The sequence below is a fragment of the Oreochromis niloticus genome, linkage group LG9 (assembly GCF_001858045.2).
Source record: "Oreochromis niloticus isolate F11D_XX linkage group LG9, O_niloticus_UMD_NMBU, whole genome shotgun sequence".
Classification (NCBI taxonomy): domain Eukaryota; kingdom Metazoa; phylum Chordata; class Actinopteri; order Cichliformes; family Cichlidae; genus Oreochromis; species Oreochromis niloticus.
Window position 1 is genome coordinate 22,712,239 of NC_031974.2, and position 15,009 is coordinate 22,727,247.

The following is a 15,009-nucleotide window of genomic DNA, read 5'->3' on the forward strand; positions in this document are numbered from 1 at the left end:
GAAAAGAAGGAAGAGAAGGAAGAGACGAGGTCTAAAATTAAGAGAATTATTGCATGCTCCCAGATGTGTGCAAGCAGGATGACCTGGGAAAGTCAAAGTTGTCCCCCATCAATCATTGCCATATGCTTCTAGAGAAATGGATCCTGCAGGACACTTCATATTCCTCTTTCTGATTAGTTCATTTGAGAGATGCAGAAGGTAGGGTGGGGGGCTGGGATGGTGGCGCTCTGAAAATGGACGGCCCCGGTGTAACCCAAGAACAGAGCGGGTTCAATGTCAAAATTAAAGCTCGCTATTTAAGACTTTAGGGATCTTTTTTTTTTTCTTTTTCTCACTCACTCACCCGCCTCCCTCATACTCCTGTGCTCCATCTTTTCTTTTCAGAGGTTGGTGTCAGGGTGCGATAGAGTGAAGGCAATGTGTTCTTAACTCTGATCAAAGCAGGGAGAGAGGAAAGCTTTTCTAATGACTGGCATTCACTCTCCTTTCTTAATCCATCTCTCCTGTCTCCCATCCCTCCGCTCTCTCTTTCACTACCTCTTTCTCTCTCAGGGCATTGGTAATTATCGGTGAGGTCTTAGTGACTGCAAATGAAATTACCATTTAAGAGAGAGGGAGAAAGAGACATCCCCTTTGCCATAGGAGAGGGCTTAAGTGAGGCAGCTAGGGTTTCAGCTATTGATTTTTAAACTGCTACATCAGAGAGTGTAATGCTTTCATAATTTCAAATAAACTGTCTGGTTACGAAGTACTAATGAGAGAAAGAGTGAGAGTAGACCAAAAGAAGTAAGAGAACGATGGGGGTTGAATTTTAAGAGTCGATGTGCATACGGGGAAGTTCGACTAATGTACCGGTCAGACGAAATGATCAATGTGTCAATACTCTGATAGTTTTTGTTTGTTTGTTTTCAAGAAAATATCGGCGACATATTTTATGTCGTAATTATTGTTAATACAAACCCCGCTGCTTATCTGATATGATTTTACATGAATTTGTGCCCGCAGGTAATATATAGAGATATATAAATGTAGAATATGCCGTGATTTCACTTCACAAACACTGCCGCTCAGCTGGAAAAGATATATTCCTGCAAAAGTATCAGTTTTCTAGCTGCCTTTTAAAAATACGAGCATGCCAGGCAGTCAGTCTTTCTTGCAGACGTAAGTCACATATTCTTAAGAAATTTCAAATGTGTGATATATAAAATAATAATCTTGTCCAAAAAGTTATTTAAGTAATGACAGTATTTTTTTTCCCTACTGATAGAAAAGGAAAAGATAATAAAGATGAGAGATTGCGAAAGGAAGATGGATTTCTGGATGACACTGCATAAACCCAAATCTCTGTCTCCCTCTCTCTCTCTTTCGCTCTCTGTTTTCCTCCCTCTCTCTCTCTCTCTCACCACAGACCGCAGGCCGTTGGAGGCAGCTTAGAAATCTCTTACATCTGGAACAGCCATAATTCGTGGGATTTGGCCTGACAGCCATGACAGGCACTGGGGCGGCCAGCAACAACTGTCTCCTGTGTTAGCAGCAGTGTGTACGTTAGCTCCGTGAGAGAGAGAGAGAGAGAGAGAGAAAAAGAGACAGAGAAGGAGAGACAAAGAGTGTCAATATGCAGAAGCCGTGAGTATACATTCAAACTTTCAGTTTATCCCGGGAGCTCATGGAGATTAAACTCACCTCAACAATGTTTGCACATTTTTTTAAAATTTTGGGACAATGTGTGTGGACAATGTAAAACGTAATCACGGCACATTTACCGTACAGTTGTAGAAAGTAAATTCATAAGTTTATTCAAACAATTTAGTTTTTGGTTTTATACCTTAAATCCTGCTTTATGCCTAATTCATTATGGTAATTGTTTAATTCAGTCCACTGCAAATATTTCACATCACACTAATTAATATTTTCTAATTATTATTTATGATAAAAAAAAAATACATTGGTAAGTGATTTGGTATGTACACACACATTTTAATAATTTTTTAAATGTTTAATTCTATATTAAATAAATTGTCTAGTCACATTTAAATGAATTTTACAGCAACTGATCAGTAATTTTAATGTAATAATATACCTATGATATATTTACATATCACAAGATTAAATGAAAAATTTATTTTTTACAGTTTTTTAACATCTTTAATATAAAAACAGTATTATTATTTTTTTACCTAAGCAAATTGAAATGAGTGTTTTGTTGTTATTTTTACATATTTGGCACTGAAACTTTTACTTAAATTACAGATATTTTTCTATCTAGATTCCCGGGAAGTACAGTATTATCAAATTGACAGAAATATAATAAAAATGAAGATATTTCAGTCTAAGTAAAGCGCAGTAATTTTTGTTAAACGTGTACCATATTTTACATACTGTACATATATCTACATGAGTGTGTTTCTGTACTTTCCCCCCATAAAAGCACATGCAGGACACATAAATTGACTTGCAGCAGAAAAAGCAGCAGCGTCCATGTGTTTCATGGCATGCCAGAGGCTCCCTGTGTCGGCCCTAAATATTACACACAGACAGTAGCTATCACTTCCAAGCCTGAAATCCCACATTCCACATTCCTGATTCCAACGGCTCGCCTGCTAAGCTGGGCACCACATGAAGAGCCATTGTTAGAGCGAGAGGGGTCATGTATCTCTCTCGCTCTCTGTCTGTCTGTCTGTCTCGAGCTTTCTCTCTCTGCCCTCCTTCTCTTGCTCGCTTTGTCTCTCCGCCCATATATCTCTCACTGTCACAGTCTCCATCTGTGACTCTCTTGCTCCGTCTATCTTTCTATTTCTACCTCTGCCGGTTTATCTTTATCTCCCTTACTTATTCCTCCTCTCCTCCGCCGTGCTTTGTCGCCCACTCTCCCACTCAGTTTTTCCGTCGTCTTGCATGTGTTTGTTTATTTCTTTCTATACCTCGCTCAGCCTCCTGTCTCCTACTGATGCTGTTTGTCTGTGGCTCTCCTTCGGTCTACAAGACTCTTACTTTGCTTTCTGCCTCCCCCCCCCTTTGTCTCTCTCCATCTGTATCCCGTTGTCTGACTCTCCATCTCCCCTCTCCCTCTGTGTCTCTCCAGATATTCATGTAGAGATTTTCTCACATGTTAGATATAGATTTATGACCCCAGTCAGATCCCCGTGGCCACTAAATTTGATACCATCCACTAAGCCACATTGTTTTTTTGTGTGTTTGGGCTTGTCTGTTGTGTGTAACTGTGGGTAAGTATGTATGTTCGTGTCTGTGGGTGTGTGTCCATGCATTACAAGGTGGAGGCGGGTGACTTTTAAAGGGTTAGCTTGGGTACGGTGGGCGCAGAGGAGGAATTTACAGTTTATTGAAGCACAGCAGTCAGGTGTGTGTGTGTGTGTGTGTGTGTGTGTGTGTACACGCACATGTCCATGTGTGTGAAATAGAAAAAGAGAGAGGGAGAGAGAGAGAGTGCCTGTGGGTGCCAGGTGACCAGGCTAACCTCTTGGCTGGTGTTTTGGATTTAGCCTTTGGATAGAGGAGAAAAATAAAAATGGAATGCTTTTTCAATTACAGATCAGAAAGAGAGTGAACAAAGGCAGCAGTAAAGGAAAAGATGAGTTATTGGGATCTAATATATCAAGGCGTAACACTCCTAAAAATCTGACTGCATTAATTTTGACTTTTGGAACATTTTGTACTTTAAACTCAGAGAGCTGAGCTGAGTCCCGAAGTTTTGCTCAATTTTTATTTATTTTTTTTGGAAGTGCTTAATGTTTTACGCTCTAAACTGTTTCAACGTATTTTAGAAAATTGTGTGTGTGTGTGAGTCATGAAAAATGTGAATAGAGCTAATAACTTTTCCATTTTTTTTTCTTATCTAAGAGAAGATTCTCATGCATTTGACATCACGCTGTTGAGTTATGGCTGGGCTCAGAAGCGGCGCACAAAAACAGAACATTGGAAAGAATACAATATGAAGATCCACAGACACACACACACCTGTGGAAAACAGCCACTGCTACTGTCTTTTTGTTGCATGTTATTAATTCTGACAGTAGTCTCTTTAAAGGTGCTCGTCCTCTGCCATGCATATTTTATTGGCTGTAGGTGGTATTTGTTGTGTATTTATGCCTGTTTGTTTGAATGCTCCGTTCCTTCAACCTATTCCACAAGTTGTCAAGGGTGGGGTATTTGAAAATGACACTGCGGAGCACCGAGGATTGTAATACTGATGTTTGTGTGATGTGAAATGGTATTCGCCTTTTGATGTTTGGCTAGGAGGAAATACACAAAATAAAAGCCTTGCAAAATAAAAGTGTGTTCTTGCACGTGTTTGAGAGTGCGTGCACGTGCGTTCTCTCGAAATTGTTTATCTGTCAGTCAGCGTGTGTGCAAATTGCCTGCACTAGTGCAAGTGTTTGCATTCATGCACGCTCGTGCGCGCGTGTGTGCGCGTGTGTGTCCATGTCTACATCTCAAAAGCCATATCTGGCTTCAGATCAAATGGTGTATGAAGGAAGGGAATGACAGAGAGAGAAAGTGATAGCTCTTTAATGTTACCTATCCACTCTCAAACCCAAATATAAGACCAGGAACACACGGAATAGGCAAGTGTGTTTTAGAGGAAAAGGAGTGACATGAAACACTTATGTAGAAAAGCTGTGAACATGACGTCGGCTTTGTAGCGGGAGGAAAATGTCTCACAAAACCGAAAGAAAGTGAGTAAATTGGATGCAAGCAAGAGGGAAGGCAGGGGCACGGAATGAAACGGCAGCGTGCACTGTATTGTTTGCTCGTGTGTGTCAGCGATGTTTTGTTTTTGACTGAATGCTGTCGTGTCTAACTCACCTTTTGCTCATTTTTCCCGTTCTGTTCCGGGATGTTTAAACTTTCACTGTCATCAGTGAAGGTGTCATGGTAATGACTGCATATGATTGCATTGAATCAAGGCCTCTGATGCTGAAATTGCTGCATTGTTGTTTCTGGGGAAATCATTTAAATATGTTAATTTTTTTTGAATGCCTTCTGTCAGAGAAATGCAATCTTTAAACTTTTAACGTTTTTTTAAATGAAGAAATATTAGCCCCTGTGATTGTTTCTTCTTTTCCCTTCACCTTTGTCCTTCCTATTTCCCCTCCTTTTTTTGTTTCCTCTGCAGGTATGTAGCCTGAGCTGGAATGGATGAAAATATTTACTGTGTACACACCATCCACAAATCCTTTCCCTCTCTTGATCCCTGGCTTTTATTGTTTCCCTTCTCTCCCTGCTTTTTACTCCTGTCTTTGAACACGTGCATGCTCTGACACAGATACGTGAAGATATGTGAATAAAGGTGTTTCTAACATAGGCTACTGTCCTTCTCTTTTGTGTGGTTATTACACATAGTATCAAATACACGCAGATGTTCAGTCCTCCATATTCCACTTGTTGTTGCTGACATCCTGTGTCTTGCTATTTTTATCCTTACTAAGAAATTTCCATGCATGATTTCCTCTAATGTAAATATGCTTAAAAATATAAACAAATGCCGGAAATATTTATAGAAATAGCCACACGTGAGAAGGAAGGCATCTCAAAGCTGAAGGACAGATTTCTCTCCCTCTCTGCCATCTTAACACAGCCATCATCAAGGATCAGGTTCCCTTTACGTGCAATGCTACCTGTTTCCTACATTCAACAGGGCTTTCAGCATTAAAAATGAACAGTTTGCCTCATTGTGCTGCCTATTCAGAGACAAAAAAGAGATGATAAATAAAGTAACTCTAATGAAAAAAGTGCAGGAATGTAAAATGCCGTGTGATATGTATTGAAGGCTTAAAGAAGAATAAAAGAAATACTGACGTGTTTCAAGGACAGTAAGGCCGTTAATACATCATGCAATGACAGAGTGCAGAAAATAATTTGGATGGTGAGCACCTGTTAAATTAGGTATCTATTTCAGCTGTGGCGCCAGTGGCCTAGTCAAAAAATATTTATAAGGTGCACCCATGTGTATTTTTTTTTTTTTAATGTAAGACATCAGCCCACTTAGGCCACCACAGCCGTAATCTGAGGATTCACCGGGCCATGTTCCCCTCTAGCTGTGCTGAAACACAGAACCTGTCAGCATGTAGTAGCTGCAATATCTTTGGATCACAAACTGATTTCACATTGTTTTGCATGGATTTTTTTTTTTTATCATTGTGAAACAAGATCACGTGTGGTGGACATATGTGTACATTACTTTATTTGTGATCTTTGCACATGTGGGTGCAAGCTTGCGTGCCTCTGTCATAATGGAATGACAGCAATGCGAATCCAAAATGGCTGGTTTTAGTATTTGGACGCTCGGGTGAGGCTAAAAATGAGGCATGAGTGAGACAGAGCGCAAGAGAAGCTGAGGGAAGCGTGCAGGTAGGTAGGGACCATATAATACCATCGTGGAAAGCTATCACTCCCCATCTGACCAGTCTCATTTTAGGGCAATGGAACTCCAGAGTAAAAGGTGTCAGTGTCACATTATTTTGCCTCGGTAAATCGCCCCCGTCTTTTTATTCATGCCTCCACCGCAAACAACAACAGCATTTGATTCCCAGAGTAAATATTCTGGAGCAATGCAAACACTAAATAAATTACCTGTAAACATGTATGCATCAGACAGATAGATAGACAGATATTACTGTAATTTCACTGCAGCTTGTTTACAGGGCATCACGTAAAGAAGCTCTTAATCAACGCGTCTGATTATTTCACAGTGTAATGGCATCTTCACCATAGACCCACCATAATCACTACCCCCGCGGCCTGCTGGGCCTGTGCCATATCCTGCAAAGCCTGACGACAGTAACTAGGATGAAGTACATGTGCCTCCCACAGATTACACTGCTGATGTCTCCATGGTCACAGAGGCCCTCACCGTGACAACCACATCTCTGTGTGACTTCAGGTTCTTAACCTGATGGCATATAGGCAGACTCACAGATAGACACAAGCAAAAGTATTAAAATGTTAAAATCTATTGGCTAATTTAGTTTAACTCAAAAACAAATATTGTATAAATGGAGAATAAAGAAAAATAAAATATAAAAAAGAATAATTAGAATACAGTAATCCAAGTGGATTCACAATTCTCAAATCTCAACCCAGTTGGGATTTTATAAGAGCAGTATATGGTTATAGTTGCAGGTTCAAGCCACAAATGTATGAAACATCGCTTTCCAGTAAAACAGTGTTTAGTTTAGCTACAGTCTAGCAGTAGAGGTGTTTTTTTATTTTTAATTTCCCAGATGTGTTAGCAGTCTTACAGATGTGGACATTAACACACAAATCAGAGTTTCCTTTCCCATTTCCCCCATTTCACGGTCTTGCTGATTTCTCTCATCTCCTCTGCTGTCTTTTTCACCGGGCTTCCTTCTGTGAGAAAAACAGAGCAGAGGAGAGACCTTGTAAACTAAGTACAAACATGACCATCTCCAAATGTTTAAAAGTTAGTTTTCTGACAGCTCAGTCATATGCAACACACCCATCCTCGCAAGCTGTATAAGTCCAAACAGAAGATTTAAAGAGCACCATTTAATCTTTTTTTCAAGCCTCTTTTATTTCACTTTTTCCAGTTAAAGTTTCCATGCATCCAAAACCAGGTTTGTTAGTCAATATCAGTTATTTACTTTCAGTTTCACTTGCTATACACTAGCAGGACCCTAAAGATGCGTTTCAAGGGCTATTTGAGTATTTCATGGAGTTGAATGACCCTTTCAACACCATGAAAATTTCCAGTTAGGTGTAAATCTTTGAAGAAACTTGTATACCTTTAAAGGTAAAGAAAAAACATCGTGGAATTCTGCTATTCATCTTTAGTGCTATTCACCTGCCAGCCACTCATCCTTGTTTTTCTAAACATACAGCTTACTAGATCAATTATTACTGCATGGGAGAGGCCAAAGTCCCTTGTTAACGATTTGTATTGAGGTGCCACTTAAAGGTAATCAATGGTAAGAACTTTCTAGATTCTAAAAGGTAACCTTGGAATTTGTGCACTGTAGGATAAAGCTTGTAAAATATTGCATTTAGCTCAACTGAATAGCTATGTAACTATTCATATTTTTTATAGTTTCTATTTCTATTGCTTCACAAAAGTATAAATGCAGCGCGGAACACATCTGACTGTGTAGGCTGCTTGTAAGAAAGCATTTCTCAAATACCAGAAAAGGCGATTGCCTTTTTATATCAGAATACTGAGGTGATTTGTTGATTTCAAATGTATTGGATCTGATGTGCAAAAAGGATCAAAAGATCTGAGTAGAAGCGCTGAAACACGCATACGGTATCTGTATTCTCAGACCTGCATTGATATGAATGTGAGTATTTAAGTTTTAAATGAAAACAGAGGCATCAAAATACCGAAAAACCCTTTGAGGCCAAAATCCAAGTTTTTAGGCAAACGATCAACAAGCTGAATCTCAACCCTAATGTATACTTGGTTGACATCACGTCTGAATGTTGTGAATGAGTGTATTCTTATGAAAACTATGATCATGTGGTAAATCACACCAAGTTTTAGGGCCTCGCCAAACAGCAAAATAAAGCAAAAGCTGCCAGATGGGACACAAACAGAAGTCTCTTGTTTAGCAGACATCTGATTTAGACCGACGCCAAACAGTCGGCCTCCTTGTGCAGACTTTGGTGCTCTGTTGGTGTCTAAGTATACCTTGTGCATATCTCTTTGAGACACTATGGTAGTATTTGACTCCCTAGAATTGAGAATACGTTGCATCCACATACCTGTATATTTCAACAAGCGATGCTTCTTTTTTTTTCTTTTTTGGGAAATGTCAAAACAAAGTTAAATATTCCATGCGTGTCCCAATAGATGGAAAAATCTAAAATATAACTTCTGCTCTACAACACCGCTGTATGATATAGTGAAATAAAATATTGACTTCATAAACACAACAGTAGTAAAAATAAACTTGTACTAGCCTGTTTTATGCCTAGCTGCAAGCGTCTTCACTTTTAAAAAAAGTAAGGTTGAGTGTGCAAGAAATGTGAAATTCACTGAGAAAAAAAAAAGTATTCCCAGCATGTTGCAGAATACCAATATCCTTAAGCAGGCGGGGTTTTTTTGATGTATAGACTCCTGCCAGTGAATTGTACAGATGAGACACTTAAGGCAAGACAATAGTGTTATAGATTGTGGCAAGAGTTAAATCAATAGACCTTCTGAGGAGTAACAAGACACCCAGTAGCAAGTGCTACTGCTATACACACATAGGAGGGGCTGGGAAACAAATGAGGACTGGCAGACAGGGGCTAAGACCTCAGTGTCACTGACTAGCCATTAGATGTTAGTGTGAATGTAGGTGTGTGTTTGTGTGTGTGAGCATGCTCGGTCTACTCTGAACACGTGTTACGGATGTGTGTTTGCGTGAATGTGTTTGTAAGGCATAAGCAAGAGCAGATACCTGTGTTTTGGTTGTACTTTTATCTCTGCTTCTTGGCCCTGTAATCTCCCACCGGGCATCAAAGCAGAGCCCCATCACTAGCTTTACCACACCCCTGTATATCCCTGAGATCCCTGTGTGTTAGTGTATGTGAAAGAAAACAGAAATAGAAGGAGAGTTTACGGGAGAGGGAGAAGGGAAGAGAAAGGAGACAGGATGGGAGAAGTCAAAACAGGAAACGCGAAACCGAAAGTTGTGCGTGCGAGTGGGTAGGTGTGAGGGTGAATGAGAATGAGGGAGGGGAGGGTGGGGGATTTGCATGGAGCTTTGGACCGTCACCGAGCCGTGGCTGTCATCCAAGCCCAGCCTGGAAGCACCTCTCTAGGGCAGCTTCCGATAAACCCCCCTGGGTCTTACTCCCTCTTACTCCACCTCCGCTGTCTCTTCCACCTCTGATCTGGGATCAGTGGTTCTCGGGGCCTTGATAGGTGTCAAGGTCCATTAACCTGGAGCAGGTCTTATCATATTCATCAGGAAGATCAGAGAGCAGATTTATCTCTGTTTTTATCAGATTTGAGGCTTCAGAAGGCTGCCAGAGATGTCATGGCTCTATGGTAATGTGATGGAGGCCGGTGACAGACAGCCAAGAGTTGCAGGCACACTCTAGCAGGTACATCCGCACACAGTCGTCGGTGCACACACATGATACAAATAAATACATTCTCACACACATACACAGTCAAAAAATTTTTTAGAAGCTGTCAGCAGTTACTTGGACCTTTTTGATGGGGTTGTCGGGTTTGATTAGCTTATGAAGCAGGAACATCTCACTCACTGGCCTTTCTAGGGTTTCCATCTAGAGCTAAATCTAATCTAATGCTAAAACAGTTGTAGTCTATAAGGCAAACTTGCGATGAGCCTTTTGGAAGCAAGTGAATTTTCACTAAAAGTGAAGAAAGTCTAGTTTTGTCGACTTTCATGCAAGGAGAATGAAATAGCATTAACACATGAGATGAGGTAATATACTGTAGCATAGAAGTGCAAATTCATCACGAGGAAGAAGATCCAATCGCAACGACTGGGTTAGGTGTATGAGGCAAATTAGATATCCTTACAAAATTTTATTTTAATATTCACAGTCTGTTTTTAACTTAAAAAGAGGATAGGAGTATGGTTGGGAGGGAAAAGTTGGCATTCGGCTAGATCACATTGAAATTCAAATATTTCCGTGGCTAATAAATAAACAACAATCTTTTCACGCAAGGTTTCACCGGTTCTCGATTTTTTTCTGTTTACTTGTTATCTACATCTGTTTGGACGAGTGTTTTGCTTTCTCTTTTGACATTTCAAATCGAATGTCCCGGCTGAATTCCGCCAAATGTCAAATATTTTGATAGCCCACACTCTGAGACTAGCCGCTAATTTTAATTCACTGCGCAGCACCTTCCCACCTGACCTCCGACCCTAACCCCGACCCCCAGCTGCAATCCCGACCCTGCTCTCCAGCCGCTAATGAATTATTGCTGACTCATCATGGTCAGCAGTGAGTAATCAACTTGACACTTTGGGCTCAGGACACATGGCTTTGGCGCTCAAAAAGTCATTTAGGCCCCGCACTCTGTCTATATTGCCACAGGGGAGCTGGGTGCTTGTAAACTAAGATTTGAAAAATAAAGAGCCGGGTTTTAAAACTTACTGTGATTGATAATGAATTGATATAGAGAATAATGGGTGAGTAAACACCCTTACTCGCAGAGCTAAGTGAAATATATGTAATAGTTTTATGAATCTTGCTTTATTATTGGACTAAGAAGCATTTAAAAAAATAGAAAGCACTAAACAAATGCTCTGAGGTTGAAAAAGGTGGGAATAATTAAAAAGATGGTTGATACACGCACTGGCACTTACGCATCTCCTGCAATCCGCCCCTCATCAACATCCTTCTTGGAAAATCACCGCAGCTCTGAAAAGTCATTTCAGCCACAGTAGCAGCAGGCCCTTAAAGATTCATATTCCTATTTACTGTCTGCCTCTCCCCTCGTGCGGCATACACACCCAAATACACACACGTGCACACCGACACAACACAGCAGGGTTAGGTTCATGAATAAAGGAGGGAATTAGAGTGGACCTGGAGAAGGCAGATAGACAGATAGAGAGAGGTGGAGGAAGAGAGCGAGCTATTAAATCGTATGAAAAACATCAGTAGGTAAGGACAAAACTAGGGAAGGGAGGCATAATCAGTGGAGATCAACAGAAAGGGGGAAATTTAGAACAAGAAGGAGAGAACAGATAGAACTGAGAAAGGAAGAAACAGAGGAGGAGAGAAAGATAAGAACATTAATAGAAAGAAGATGACACATATATATATATATATATATACATATATATATAGACACACACACACACACAGGGGGGTTGGCCAGGAGCTTTACATCTAATTTAAATTGCTTGTGTCAATCCTGTGCTGCATGTAGAGATAACATTAAATGTCCATTTGTCCATGTGCACCTTTGTGAAAAGTGCTTGATCATTGTGGCAGGGAATACTTAAGCATGGCTCAACATGCCGGGCATAATCTGCAAAACCTGTCCATGATTCCTGCGCTACACACACAGAGATGCACACAAACAACAGAGAGATACTGACTCAAATAATAATTGTATTACCAAGGAAAAAATATGTTTTTAAATCAAGGAGCCCATAAGTGAATAATGCTCACTGATATGAAGCGGCCGTCTACATTACTGAAATCGGAAATATCATTGCACCGTAAAATGACATTATGTACACAGAGGGGGATGGGGGGGAGGGAGAGGCAGAGAGAAAACAGAGATGGCTTGATGCTAATTTTCTGTAAATGAAAGAAGAAAGAGAATAATGGCAAAAACAATGACACATGATGAAAACAGAAAGAAAAAAACGCCGTCAACAATAGGAATGGCAAACATCCCTCAATCACCAGAGAGGGTACAATCATCGCAGTATGCTACATTTCATGGATTTCATAATATGTGTGCAGGCCATGTGCGCATGTGTGTTTGCCAGTGTGCACGAGTGTGTGTGTCAATGGGTAGAGATAGGCAAGAGGCCGTTACTGTGCACCCAGATAATAGCCTGGTTTTATAATGTTGCATATCTATATTCAGGCCAATTCCCCCTGGGGGGAGTCAGAATAATAACGCTGGCCATTTTACCCCACCTAGCGGGCGGCCATTTTCTGCCCTGATTCTCAGCATGGACCTCTCCCCATTCCCAAGGTAGCACGTAATGGATGCCGCAATGAGATGGAGTGACATTGTGGTGTCTGAAATGTGAAAAACCTATTTGCCAACCTGCCCTCCCTCAACGGGGTGGCTAGTGGAGATATGGGAGATGCTTATACCTAATCCCTTTTTGCAATTCTATACGTTGTCATTTCTGATGATTGTCTGTATTTATGGCAAATTGGCAAATTTAGAAAATGGTGTGTGAAACGGCAGTGAAAATTCATATCGTGTTTTCGTCCAAAGAAAATGTAATCCCATAGGTTTGCTGAGAACCTGTGGTCATACCGTGCAACATGTAGGTTGTTAACGGTGTTAAGTTTAAAAATATCATCAGGAAGGCAACAAAAAGGATTTTGTTAAAGTAAAGATTTAATAAAAGGCCGGCTTGCTGGCATACTAGCTGCACAAAAACACTTGTTATCAGGAGAGTGGGTTTCCATCAACTGTAAAAGAGGCTGTGCGTGAGAACTGGGAAGGAGAATTTCACCTATTATGAGTCTTCGTCGTCCACGTATGATGCAAACAGACTTTTTGTAGGTTGAAGAATAAAGCAGGTCGGGAATCAGAAGTGGCTGAATTCGCTCCACATCGTTCTGGTGGAACTGTCCCCCTGACCGCTCAATTTCAATAAAACTACAGACAAAGAAAGGTTAGGGTGTATGGATTTCCCATCGTAGTCATGCACAGAACTGCAACGCGAGCTCGCCGCCTCTCTCTTCTGAACTCTAAATGCTACTCACTCATATTCTCCTTCCTATCCCTTACGTCTTCAATAATTCACAGATGGTAGCTTTCGCTGGCCTTTCAAACTTCTGAAATGTAACCTACATCCCGCAAACACACCGTTCCTGTTATCCGAACGATGACACGTGTTTACTCCGGCCCCTTCGCTTGTTGAGCTGTGGCAGAAGAGGAAACGGAAGACACCACAGCTCAAAGACTATTGAGCGTTATTGACAGTTCAATAGTACGCAAAACCAAAATTAATTTGCCATCTGCATCTGTTTTGTTTTTTTCTATCGATCTGTCCAACGACAGGCACATAAAAAATTCAATCACAAAATCAAAAGCACTTAAGTAAGAGCCGTGAACATTACACGGTGAAAGACGAAAACGAGTTGAAGGGATAATTAATCGACACCGTTGATATTTAAAACGTCACAGGCTTGCTTGTGGTTGATTGTCCATCACCATGAGCAAGACAAAAACAAAGCTATACAGCGTAGCAAAAAATATAAATATTCCAGGAATATCTCTCGGTGAGAAAGTTTGAAAACTTATGGGCAGCAACACAGAGTCGAGTCTATAGCAGTTTTGTTGAGTGTAATAAATCAGTGCAACAGGGCTTGTGAAATGGAGGACAGTTGGAGAGTGCAGTATAGGCACTCAGAGAGAACAGCTCTGTCCAAGACAATCATATGATGTATCATTCATACTGTCAGTATGGTGTCTCTCCTCCACCCCTCCTCCTCTTGCTCCATCTCTGTCTGCCTCTCTCACTCTGGACTCCTCCAGCCTCCCGTGGAGGCTATGATGAAGCCCGGCTCTCTCCATCACACACAGCTCCCCGGCTGCTCGGGGATTACACATTTCAATGATACATTCGCACACAGTGCCATTCAAATAGCCTTTTGTGCGATGTGTTCTCTGCAGCTCCAGCACAACAAACGGCTACCCCCCCCCCCCCCTTCCTAAAAATGCAGCTATTTCATGTTGACAATTAACAACGACGTATAGTTTTGCCGTTTTCCACATTTCCGTAAACTACCGAGACACACAGGACGCAGTAACACTGCATCCTTTTCATCTGTTGGACTAGTTTAGCGGCATGTCTGTTAATTTGCAGTGTCATTTTAGTCATCTTGGACTGTGTAAGGTGCTTTTAAAAGAGCGGCTGCTGCCTCTGAATCATTTGACCTCTGCGATTTGTTAATGAATGCTGGGAGCAATCACTGTTTCCCAGAAAATGGACAAAAATGATCCCTCATCTGCGAACCTAATCACTTACTGCCATTACTTTGTGTGTGTGTGTGTGTGTGTGTGTGAGAGAGAGACTGACTGTCTGATTACCATCCCTGAATGAAATACTTGTTTGAAATGATCTGTATAAGGAAGGGGGTGGGGGGCTGTTCTTCTTCAAGGTGAAGCAGCACAGCTGGAGTGGGATACAGATTCTTTTATGTTTACAGCTGAGCAGATAAAAGAACACAAAGGGACAGGTAAGGGGGGAAAGGCGAAACACAATGCGACATGGAGGCAAAAGGGCAAGTGGCCACAGAAAACAGTGAATTCATTATTAAATTTCCCTTCATGTCGCTGCTAAGGGGAAAAAAAATATAGGGGCA

The 15,009-nt window shown here is 41.0% G+C and overlaps 1 long non-coding RNA gene across 1 annotated transcript in view; it reads left to right on the forward strand.

Annotated features, from left to right (window-relative positions):
• LOC102076068 (uncharacterized) overlaps nucleotides 1-5,322 on the forward strand; it is a 29,416-nt gene extending 24,094 nt beyond the window's left edge. Inside the window, exons 2-3 of the long non-coding RNA XR_269491.4 lie at nucleotides 1,409-1,626; nucleotides 5,135-5,322. This is a non-coding gene — a long non-coding RNA (uncharacterized LOC102076068). The remainder of the gene's footprint in view (nucleotides 1-1,408; nucleotides 1,627-5,134) is intronic.
• The last annotated feature ends 9,687 nt before the right edge of the window (nucleotides 5,323-15,009 follow it).